This window comes from Planococcus citri, chromosome 2 (genome assembly GCF_950023065.1).
Source record: "Planococcus citri chromosome 2, ihPlaCitr1.1, whole genome shotgun sequence".
NCBI lineage: Eukaryota > Metazoa > Arthropoda > Insecta > Hemiptera > Pseudococcidae > Planococcus > Planococcus citri.
The window spans coordinates 990,802-1,003,210 of NC_088678.1; the positions used below are offsets into that span (position 1 = coordinate 990,802).

General features: G+C 37.0%; 1 protein-coding gene across 1 annotated transcript in view; it reads right to left on the bottom strand.

Moving 5' to 3' along the window:
* The window catches only part of LOC135833893 (ARL14 effector protein-like), a 216,828-nt gene that overhangs the window by 41,266 nt on the left and 163,153 nt on the right, over window positions 1-12,409 (bottom strand). The window contains exon 5 of the mRNA XM_065347710.1: window positions 3,674-3,867. The gene's annotated coding sequence lies outside the window, so the exon portion shown is untranslated. The remainder of the gene's footprint in view (window positions 1-3,673; window positions 3,868-12,409) is intronic.

Consider the following 12,409-nt stretch of genomic DNA (forward strand, 5'->3'; position numbering starts at 1 on the left):
CCCCCTCCCAAAAAAGGTCCACAACATTGAAAATTTAATTAGTGTAAGTACCTAAATTTTGTTAGCTTGGAAGCCAATAAGTAGAGCCAACATGAAAAAAATTCAAAAACTTTATGAGCAGAGTTTTGAATTCTAGCATTTTTTCCACGTTACATTAGTGTTAAATCCGACCCGGTTGAAGAGAAATGCCCGAATGTGGCCACTTGAAGATTTTTTTTCGGTAAATTTAACCCAACAAGCCATAGATCCATAGATCACATACATTGGCTTCAAAGTCACATGTATCCAGAGAAGAGAAAATTTCGCTTTCAAGTATTGAACACATTACTTTTTTTAAAATACTTGAACCAGATTTGCGAGTGAAATTTCCTTTCGAAAGTAGCAATTTTTTATCCAAAAGTGGCCATTTTGACATTACGAAAATCTACAAGTATATATCGAAAGAGTATGCAGAAATTTCAAATGATAAGGTGCGTTTACGAACTTTGGTGAATTTTTGAAAATCTTTGGATTAAAAATGAGACAAAAATTAAAACTTGACCAAATCAACCCAGAAAGCTGAAGTTTGGTAGGTACATTATGCACTTTTTTTTCGAGTAGTTCTGCAGGTCGAAACAGATTTCTGAAAGTTTTACCCATTGAAGGAAGTTGAAAAGCTAAAATTTACTTCGTACACACGTTACTCTCAATAGGTTGAGCCTATTTGGAGGTGGTTTCGGCTATTTCGGAGCTTTCAGCAACTTTTTGGAAATTTTAGTTTGAGAAAAATCGCCCTAAAATCTGCCCAATTTGACTTCAGTGGGTACTTACATATAATCACGATCGTAAGTGTTCGAGTTAATTTGGAAAGTTTTCGTGGCTTTTTTTGGACACCTGGAATTTTCAAAATATAGCTACTCGCTCCAGAACAGCTTGAAACCATCTCCTGTTGGCTCGGAAAGTTGAAATTGGAGTATAATGTACTAAAATTTTGCCTTTCCAACTTTCTTGGGTAAAATTTTACGGATATTTCAGTTTCAAAAAATCTTCAGGACTCAGGAGACTTTGGAACTACTCAAAATGGTTTGAATATCGTGTAAGTAGGTACACCAAATTTCATTTTTTTTTACATAGATTAATTTTGTATTTTAATTGGCGTGGCGATGCATTCATATACGAGTACGTTTACAGTTTCTTTCGATGAGATTTTTTCATCCTAGTCGAACTTTTGAGCTCACAATGAAAACTTTCGAGATATACGCCTAAAAACCCGCCCAAATGTGAAGAGATTTTCTCAAATCGACACCTAATAGTTATACTCGTAGCTTGATTTTTAGCAGTTCAAATTTTACAATTCTGGAAACATTTTAAATCACACCAGAGTCTTCAGAATCAGAGAAAACAGTGAAATTCGATTCGAGTGAGTTCATGCCAGTTTCAAGACTTATCTCCTTCATTCCCCCCCCCCCAATAAATGTACATTTTTTCGTACCCTCAGAAATAGTCAACTTTGAATTTTCAAAAATTCTCTAAAAATCAATTTGGATTACCAAAATTTTAGTTACCTACGGAGGTTTCAGACCAATGCTCTTTCCAAAAATCACTGTCTCGTTTAAAATGGAGGCAGACACCTCGAGAAGTTCGATCCTTTCTCACGTTTCGATTGAAAAGCCGTTAAAGGTTGATTTGAACATCTTAACCTGCTATACCGAGTTTGCCAAAAATCAAAAATGAATTTCAAAACTCAAAATTTGGGTTATCAATCAATTCAATTTGATTTCGTTCAAATCGGAGGGTACCAGTTCTAAATGTTCCATTGTTAGAAGTAGGTATATTTTAAATGAGTCAGTTGGGAATTTATGATTCCTGCATCTCCCCCCCCCCTCCCTATAAATAGTGGTGTACGATGTTTCTGTAGACTTAGGTATGATAGGCATTACAAAAAATAAGAAAGAAAAGCGTCAAAAAGAAAACTCTGATCGGAAATGATCACACGACCAGTTTAGATCGAGGCAATTTGTTTAGCTGAATGCGAATCTAGAGCCTTGAAGTGATATGTACGATGTGACAGTAAATTCCAAATTCCAGCACTAAAGAATGTAACTCTGAGGGAACATGGACCATCGGTCCTACTGAAGCAAATGAAGGGTCAGGTCAGCCTTCGACTTTTATGACAGTAGCAGCTATAGATATACAGAGCAAATTTATTTCTCCGTCAAGAATCAGTGAGAACTGAGAAGGTATTAAGGTGGGTAATTGTACTTAAGATGAAACACGAGTAATTTTGCAGAGTACCTAAAGGCAATCCGAGTGCTTACGTAATGTAGGTACTCATTATATGTTCATATACGAGTACAAATACAAATACGTAGGTAGGTATCGTATTAAGTATATTAATACAGTCGATGATTAAAATAATCGAATCGCTTTGCCAAGAATTCATATCACCGCGTACTCGTGCATGGTATGCAGTTATGCACTATGTCAACACATCGCGAGTAGGTATATGCACACTACCTTTGGTGCATCTACTCGTACGAGTGAGTATAGCTATAGCTATAGCAAAAATGGCTACCGTGTTGAAAAACGGCACGCCACCGCGGCCACACTATACGCTGCAGCGCTGCGCTGCACTGCGCCGCGACGTTAATATATCTTTTAAACTAATTTAATGTCATTTCGAAGGAAGCGAAAATATATTACGATTAGATGAAAAACGTGGTTATACTTATACTCGTACACAACAGGAGCGAGTAAGACTAAGAGCAAGAGCTAAAAAAACAAACGAGTCGACAAGGCGGACGGAGGCAGGGTACGAGTAGAAGTATATGTACATACATGGAAGTAGGAAAACGCGCTCGTTGTAAAGATTTCATTAAAACATTATACGATGTGTGTGCTGTGGCGTATTAAGTATATTATAGAGATGGTATTTCGAGCCAATTTGAGCGCAGTGGGCAGTCACCCCGGGCCCCCGATCCCACCTTATATGCCGCTCTTTAACTAGCTAAGTTTTTACCAATATACTCACCGATATTCTCTATACTGTATACCTACCTCGAGTATACCATAACGTCTACAGCACGTTTACTTATCACTATATTACATATTACGTATAGTATAGCCTATAACGTCGTTATATACGTAGACGTACTGGTACTCGTATACCGAGCACAGCCGAACCGAGTTTTCAAAAGCGGAGGCCATTTTTCAAAATGCCAAGACAGACTACTCGAACGGAGATCTCCCTTTACCTATCCACCAACTTATACCTACCTATACTATATTTTGCTTATAATATACTTTACAACGCGACTGTTTATTAACTAAATAAATAATACCTCGCTTCGTGATTTGACGGTATATCACGATCCACTCGTATACGCTTACGCTCCAACGCCCGACTCCGACTCCGACTCGACGCTACGATACCCATAACCCATCACCTATTACCCGACCACCATACCATACCACACCATACCATACCACACCACACCGTACAACATTCTAGTACACATATTATCAACTATATAAGATTTACTCTCCACTGTGCTATGCGTCAAACCGAAATTGCTACTAAATTATATCGAAAAATGATATTAAACGCCGTATATCACATACTTACTAGTATAGGTATAGATATTACCTTGATTCTGCCCTATATGAGTATAATATTTACTAATGTACGACGTACCCATGATATCACCAACTATGTAACTACAACTGCATCACTTCGTCTCAAATTCAGCATCATTGCAACTACTTGGCGATCATGATGTATGGGTCTAAATCAACTAATGACTGCTGTCGGTAATGCTGAGTTCTGAACCAGATATCAATGAACAACCAAGTTTTTCGTTTCATTGTATGATTTAGGTTACAAGTGCACTGGAATAAAGAACACAATACTTATTACGAAAAATTAGCTAAAATCGAAACTCATCAATTTTTAATTCATGCACAATATCTACATATATGCCCAATAATTTACGACACTAAATGGATATTTGCTCGTCGATTTGCCCGATATATGTTCCATTCCTGGAAACATTCATTTTTAGCTGAATGTTATTTGGAAAATTTTTTATCCCTGGAAATTCCCCGAAGGGGAGATGTGGATTCTCAAAGCGAAGGCATTTTCGAAAAAATCGTGATTTTTTTCTCACCAACTCCAACCTAACCTATTTTGGGGGAAATGGCTACCTATGATATTTTGCAATATTCCAAGACCATTAAGTATAAGGTTCTACAGACTGGTTGAAAATTTAACTTTTGGCCATTTTTCTTGTTTTTTTTTTTTTGAAATTAGCAAATAATGGCCAAAAAATTGACACCACCGTATCGATACTTGACGGTTTTGGAACCTCCCAGAGAAAAATCGTTCGATGTTTTGGCATAAATATCTACTTGTAACATTGGGCAACAATTTGAAACTTTTTTTTTTGTGTTTGGGTTGAAAATGCACTTAATATATAGAGCCTAAAACGAAAAACAGTGTGAGTTTTTTGAACTCAAGTTAGTTTTATTTGTGGTCAGGAGAGATAGTCAAAGTTGTGAAAATTACCTTTTTTGCACTTCTTCAAATTTTCAGCTGCCGAAGTTGATTACAACGCCTTCGCCTTCTATGTAGAGAGGGATTTGAAACTGCTAGAGAAACTGGTGCCAAACGAATCGGGGGGGAGGGGTGTTAACTTTTGTATTTAACCCGGTTTTTAGATTTTTTTTTTGGTTGAAATTTTACTCTTTTTGAAGAAAATTAATATAGGTACCTACCAAGATTTTATATTTTCGCAATTTGCAAATTTTAGCTCAATCGGAGTTTAAGAGCTGTAAAGGTTTCCTTGTGAGTTTTATGACGATTTCTCAGTTCCTTTTTGTGAAATGTTTTTTCTTCGAACAAAATAAACCGACGAACTTGAATAATTGCTTCATTTCAACCCTCCAGTTCCAAAGCTACTAGTTTTGAGCTCTGCTGAAGTTTCCAGAGTAATCTGAAACTTCACGGAAAAATCCAACATTTTTTTCAAATTTTCAAAAATTTAGAAACTTTACAAGGGAACATCTTGAGGTGTCCGCCTACGATTTGAACGGGACCGCGATTTTTGGAAAGAACATGTTCTACAACCCCCAAATCCAAATTTTCAGCTGCCCAAGTTCATTATTCGATTATTGGCGAATTTTTGAAAATCCAAAATTGACAATTTTGGTGATTTTATGCTTTTTTTAAAAAGTACATACTTGATCAGTAAAAATGTTCAAAATAAATCCTAAAACTGATATTAACCTCCAAATCCAAATCTCGCCATATCCAGCCATTCTGGAGCCTCCAGCGCTATTTTACAATTTCTCCAAAATTTTGAATTTGCTCCAGAAGGCGTGAATATGAAATTGGGCAGCTAAAAATCGAGTTGTATGTTATACTCGATTTGTTCAACGAGTTTATCCACATTTGAGTCGATTTTGAGAGGGACACCTCAAGAGTGGTTTTTGACCACCTTTTTTCTTAATAAGAAATCCAAAAAAATCAAAATGTTACCGTTTGCGAGGAAATTTTCCAAATTTGCGCGAATCGCTGTACTTTGAACACAACAAACCCCCTGAGGCCGAGTTCCGCCATTTCCAGCCATTCTGGAGCCTCCAGTGCGATTTTTAAATTTCTCCAGAATTTTGAATTTGCTCCAGAAGGCGTGAATATGAAGTTGGGCAGCTAAAAATCGAGTTGTGTGTTATACTCGATCTGTTTAACAAGTTTATCCACATTTGAGTCGGTTTTGGGAGGGACACCTCAAGAGTGGTTTTTTAAAAAACCATTCTTGAGTTAAACAGGTTGAGTACAACACACAACTCGATTTTTAGCTGCCCAACTTCATATTCACGCCTTCTGGAGCAAATTCAAAATTCTGGAGAAATTGAAAAATAGCGCTGGAGGCTCCAGAATGGCTGGAAATGGCGAAATTTGGATGGAGGGGGGGGGGGGTAATATCAGTTTTAGGATTTATTTTGAACATTTTTACGGATCAAGTACGTACTTTTTAAAAAAAAAAAGCATAAATCACCGAAATAGTCAATTTTGGATTTTCAAAAATTCGTCAAAAATGGAAAAATGAACTTGGGCAGCTAATAATTTGGATTTGGGGGTTTTAGAACATGTTCTTTCCAATAATCGCGGTCCTGTTCAAATCGGAGGTGGACACCTCAAGAGGTTCCCTTGTTAGTTTCATTTTTCAAATCGGAGGGTGTCAGTTCAAAAGATTATTTGAGAAAGTAGCAAAATTTGAGTTCTTGAAATACCGTAGAATGTGATTCGATTTATAGAACTCGATGCAAGTGCATGTTTCAGGATTGCGTTCGAGTCTTCTTCGTTTTTAATGAATTGAGCTGTAATTTTCAAAACAATTATCTACCCAAATTATAGGACAAATCAGAGCGCAAACAGCTCCCAACAAATAGATGCGGTTAGTGAAGTGAATTGAAGTCGAATGGAGTAGAGAAATTATACTCGTAGGTTCTGGTGGATTCGAACAGAGTCGCAATTACAGAAAACAGCTAGATACGGAAAAAAGAGCTGGGTACGAGTAACGTAGCCAAACTTAAACGCGGTAACCAGGACGAGTAATCGCTTTAATCCGGTTTCGCGGTCGATTTCTGCGTAATTTTCCGTTTTTCCAATTGGCTAGGCTTATGGTATCGCGGTGGCTGCCGTGGCCGGAAGTAAACGCTCTTACGTTTCGACGATCGCAGATCGGCATTTAAAGCTACTCGTAGAGTTGTAAAAATGACGACACTAGCACGTCGTCGAGTTGACTTTCGCGCGCACCCCCGGGGGGCACAAATCGGCATCGTGGACCGGTACGCGGCCCACCAACCGATGTATTCACAAAGATGCAACCTCTCGCTGTGAAGTATTTTTTCGAGAGAGCCCATTGTCCGGTAGCTACAATGCCTCTACGTTACTCTTCGATTGATTTTTGAGTGACTGCACGCTCTATTTACCCGTAAATAAAATGCGCCGCGCCGCCTTTATCCATTCCAACTGTAGGGCAGGGGCACAGGCTCAACCGTTGCCGTTGCCGTTGCCGAGTACTTTACTTTACGAGTAATTCGACGCGCGATTAACTCGTCGCCGCGTCCGCGTCACTCGCCTCTGCCTCTCAGCTTCAACCATCCACAATGCATAGGTACTCGTACTAGTACTTGTTCCACTGATTTCTGCAGTCCTCCTTAAAGAGCCGGAAAAACGCCACTTAAAGCATCTACCTCTTTATACCATACGCGTACGCGCCTGCGAGTACATCTCTACCTCACCGTTAGCCTAGTCAGTCGCAGGAAGGCGTTGTAACGACACGAAACCTTTTCTTATTCCTGTACTCTTCTGTTTTTTGTTTGTGGTGTTTTGTTTTGTCGATTCGTTACGAACCGTTGGAAAAAACCAACGAATGAATATCCTCCATTCCATGCAGCATGATACTAAAAAAAAACTCGACAATTTTCTCCTTTTTATCCATAGATATCAAAGGCACCTTATACTCGTACGTAGGTACATAAAATCTCGAGGTGTCAAAATTTACGAAATTGATCAATTTTCAAATGAATCCGTATAACCTAATGCTTCCATTTAAGCAAAATTTTCACTAGATTTTTAGGGCATTTGATGAAAATTCTATACTACACTTACCTACTTACTTATTCGCCAATAATTGTGAATACCTACTGGATTCTAGAGTTGGGTTCGTAAGGTTACCTTGAAATGTCAATTTATCAACTTGAAGCTAAAATCCCGAGGCAATAGTTCTAATTTCTGCATCTACCTTTGATATGTTAACAAATCCAGTTTCATTTTCTCGGGTTCCGCAGATAAAAGCTGACATTTTGGAGTATTTTACTACAGATTTCTTTCACATTAGTCAACGCAATATTACACTTAGGTATTGAATAGGGCAAACCCTGTTTATCAACCTCCGCTGCGGGAAATCAATGCTGATGATTCTTCGATCAGCAATCGTCCATTAAATAATATATACGTAAATGTATCTCTCATTCGCGCATACGATTGTGAATTGCCAGAGCATTTAGAAAATGGGAATCGAGTGGACGCGATGGCGATTTCGCTCCAACTACTCGGAGGTTCGCCAAGGTTTTAAGTTCGGTTTTGTTTCGAAACAAACGACCAACAAACGCGACTGAAAGCAACCACGCGGATTCGTGATCATTAAACGCGAACAAATTATCGCGCTAAATAGACCTCGCTAATCATCCTTAAAATGGTCTTTATTTCGCGTTAAATCTGCGCCATTGTATATAAAAAAAATAATAATAATAAAACGAGGAAAAAAAAACACGGAATGTGCCACCGAACAAACGTTACAGACCACCTATGACGTTACATGGGGTGGTTTATATTCAAACCAACATGGTTGACCTTTAAAAGCTGTTTTTGCTTTGGCTGCGTGCCCCCTTACAAAAAAATATATACTACGTATATGCATAAAGTCTCAGCGGGACCATTTGGAAAACACGTACGAATGACTCTTAAACTATTGTACGCTTTGGCCTTTCGACAATGTTTGCTGCTGCTTTTCAAAGGAAAACAAAAAAGAAAAGAAAAAATTTTCCATCTTGCGTAAGTTTTTATCGGATAACACGGCGTATTTAGAAATCGAGCCTTTCTATTCCGTAGAATCAGTTTGATAGGTTGTCTACAACGTAGATGTACTTATCCAAATAGGTACAGCTCGAGTCGTTGAAATCCTGCCTCAATCGAGAAAACGAACAGTTGTACGTATTCTTGTCTCGAAAACTTTTCTATTTATTTATACTAAATATTCGTTTAGGTAAGATTGAAAATCATCGAACCGGAAAAGCGGAAAACCCCTGTTTAAATTTTGTTAATCAAAAATCGAACGTGCCCCTTACAGACCCTACTTTTCTCATTTTTTAGAATACAAATACGATCTCGAATTTGTAGACAATTTTGGCAAAAACAGTATTTTTTGGGGGGGGGGATTTTGGTAAGAACAAGATTGCTTGACATTATTTTAGACATTTTTTTTTGACAATTTTGTCAAGCTTTTTTCTAAAATTGACACTTTTTAACTGGGGCTAATTGGGCAAAAAAAAAAAAAACTTTACAATCGAGTTTGGCAAAAACATAATTTTTGATTACTTACACCGGGACAAAAAGAAGATTTTTAAACAGATAAGGCGAAACTCATTATTTTCGGTTCCTCGGGGAGGGGAGGAGGTACAAAAAATTATGAACCTACAGTAATTCTGACATTGAGCCATGCACTGTCGGGGCTATAAAAATACTTAAATTTAATTCGACAAAGATTTCAAAGATTTGAACTTCTAGAGCTGTAGATAATGAGAGGTGCAGTACTTCGGAGCTATTTTCAAAAAATCATAAAAATCTTGATTGTATTTTAACCGTTTTTACAACATTTTGAACAATTTTATAGTTACCGCAACACCGATGTCGTAATAATTTTTACGAGGACGTTTCATTCAGTTATATCGTCATCATCATTCACGTTATTCTTTCCTTCCACCTTTGAACGATTTACAGAAAAACTGTACGACTAGGGTAAGTTTTCAGCCATTTTTTTTAGTTTTTCAAAATAATTGGCAATAATAATCAAAACAATTGCCACCTGTATTCCAAAATATTTTCCCAATTTTGAAACAACCCTCGGTAATAGGATCCCTGAAGGTTGGATGAAACTTGTGTGGAAACTGCCAAAGATGAAAATTTCACTCAAAAATTATGATTCCGTCCATTTTAGGAGAGGTTCAGGATGAGGTGGTGATCTAAAAATGATATCACGAAGGTTTTAGCGCAGAATATGAAACAACGTGGACTGGCTAATTAAAATCCGAAGATTGGGCGATTTCGCAGGTATTTCTCCTCAAAAATTGTGCACTTGGAGAACTGTGGTTGGCGCCCATCGTCATTTTTCATCGATAAAGTATACCTGATCGTAAAAAAAAATATTTTGAAAAGTCATCGATGACATATGAAATTACCCAGGGAACTACTCAGTTTCGATGAGATTTCAGTAACAGTTGGATTTTTGGTAACAGGCTAACAGCATTTTCAAAATAGCTATATATATACAATATATATTATATTGATTGTTCAAGGTTTTGGCTTTTGTGCTGAAATTCATTTTTTGAAAATTCAAGTTCCGGTAAATATTTAGAAAAAATCAAAATTTTAGCAATTCGCCCTACAATGCTGAAATTTGGTTTATACTCTATTTTTGACTTCGTTAGTCGATTGGTAATGGCTTCGAACAGTTCTGAAGCCTACAGCGAATTTTCATTTTCCCATTTCTTCAAAAAAATATCATCGAAGAAAATTTTTAATTAGAACGAGCACAAAAAGATTTCGAAAATATGTACTGGCCTAAATCGCTCGAATGGGTCACGAAGATAGCAACTCTGAGTTAACGGGCGCTGAATTAAATTTTCATCCTATTTACGACATTTTTTCGCGAAAACTGGAGAATCCAAAAATCTGCTGGAGGCTCCAGAACGGTTCAAAACCATCACCAATTTAACTCTGGTGGTTGAAAATAGTTATATACCTAAGCAAAATTTCAGATTTCTTGGGTAATTTACTAAAATTTTAATTTTTTTTCAATTTTGGCCAAAATTTAAACGTTTAAAAATTCGCCAAAAATCCAAAAATGAATTTTCAACGCCTGTAATTTTATAGCTGATGGTGGTATATTTTGAGGCTCTCTTTTGATTTCCATTTGTTTGATTCAAAAGTTTTTGTGCCGGAAGGGAAGTAAGTAGGTACCCAATCGTATACTTATTTAAATTCATAATTATGATGGCTGATACGGAGCAAGACATGTCAGTATCTAATGTATAAACACTGCTGTAACAAAATAGGTAGGTAAGTAAAGAGAGAAATTGTACGAGTTTGGTGGGGTTTGTGTGGCACGGATTACATTATAGTGAAATCGGGAATCGTTACCTCAACCAATCCAAATATTTGATTCGAACTCGAACGCATAACGCATTGGAGAAAGCATTGATACGAGTTGAAAAATTTGAAGTAATCTCCAGGTATTCGTTGATCGTTTACAATTTCAATATAACTATTCGATCACGAGTCAATAAATTATCTCTTACTCGTGGATAAAAACCAGGTCACCATTCACTCACTGCCGTAAGACTAATTAGGTACCTACCTAAGCTACCCGTACCCGTGTTAGATTTAAATTCGTGAAAATTTATCGAAGATAGTCGTCGAAATCAAGCGCTTGATCTTTGAATTTTTAGATGCTCGCAATTTTATTCCGAATAATGCGAACAGATCTCGAAGAGGGAGATTCGTTTTACGTTCGCGAACTCGCCGACATGGCGAAAAAGAATGAAAATATAAATAACTCTCAAACTAAGAGATGAACGAGCGAAAATAAGGAGTGTAAAGGAGTAAAAATAAAAATACAGGAGAAGCGTTATATAGCGTGGAGGGAAAAAATGCTATACGAGTAGCCTACCTACCTACCTATTCTTGTGGTAGAAAAAGACAGGTACCTCTCTTAACGTATTAAGGTTATTAAGAAAACGTCAAAAATGGTCGAGGGGGTGTTTTGTGGGAATGAAAACAGCCGTCATTTTCAACCAATCGCCGACCAAGACAACAATGGTGTGTAGTGTTTTCTGCTTCAACGTTACATCGTCGCTCATTTGTCAAATGAAAAAAAAGGAAAATAAAAAAATAAAAACCAAGGGATAAAACGTATTACGTATTTCGATTTATTTTTTTATTACTAAGTATTATTTTATTTTACGTCCTTGTCGTCGTCGTCGTTGCCGAACGAGCAAATCATTTATAATCGAGATTCGGTTACACAATGGTAGATACAAATGTATACTCGTGTATATGTTTCATCCATCTGTTGTTATTATCAAATTAAAAATGAAAACGTATTATAATACGATGATCGTTTCGCTTGTAGTATTTTTTTCATTCTTCCTTTTTGTTTCTTCTTTTTCTTCTTCTTCTTTTTTTTTTTGACGATGAAAGGCTCAATATTTTTTGGTCGAGGGAAAGTTTCTCACTGATTCCCTGCGATCATTACCCTGTCCTGCTGTAAGTGAGTACCTACCTAGAGGTACCGAGTAGGCATATACATAGTTGGACAAAAGTATAGACATGCAGGTGGATTTGGTAAAAATTGATGGTTCCCCTATTTGCATTTTTTTTTTGTTTAATTTTATTCGTTCGTATTTATTGTTTTTTTTTATTGACCTATAGCTCACAGTATTTATATTATGTTATACTTATAGTACGCTATACGGAAAGTGCGAAGGTATATACCAAGGTGAAGATACTTGCAATGAAACGAGGTGTGTTTGTTACATCGATGACGTTTTATTGTCAACGCATTGTAATATATTACACGATTAACTT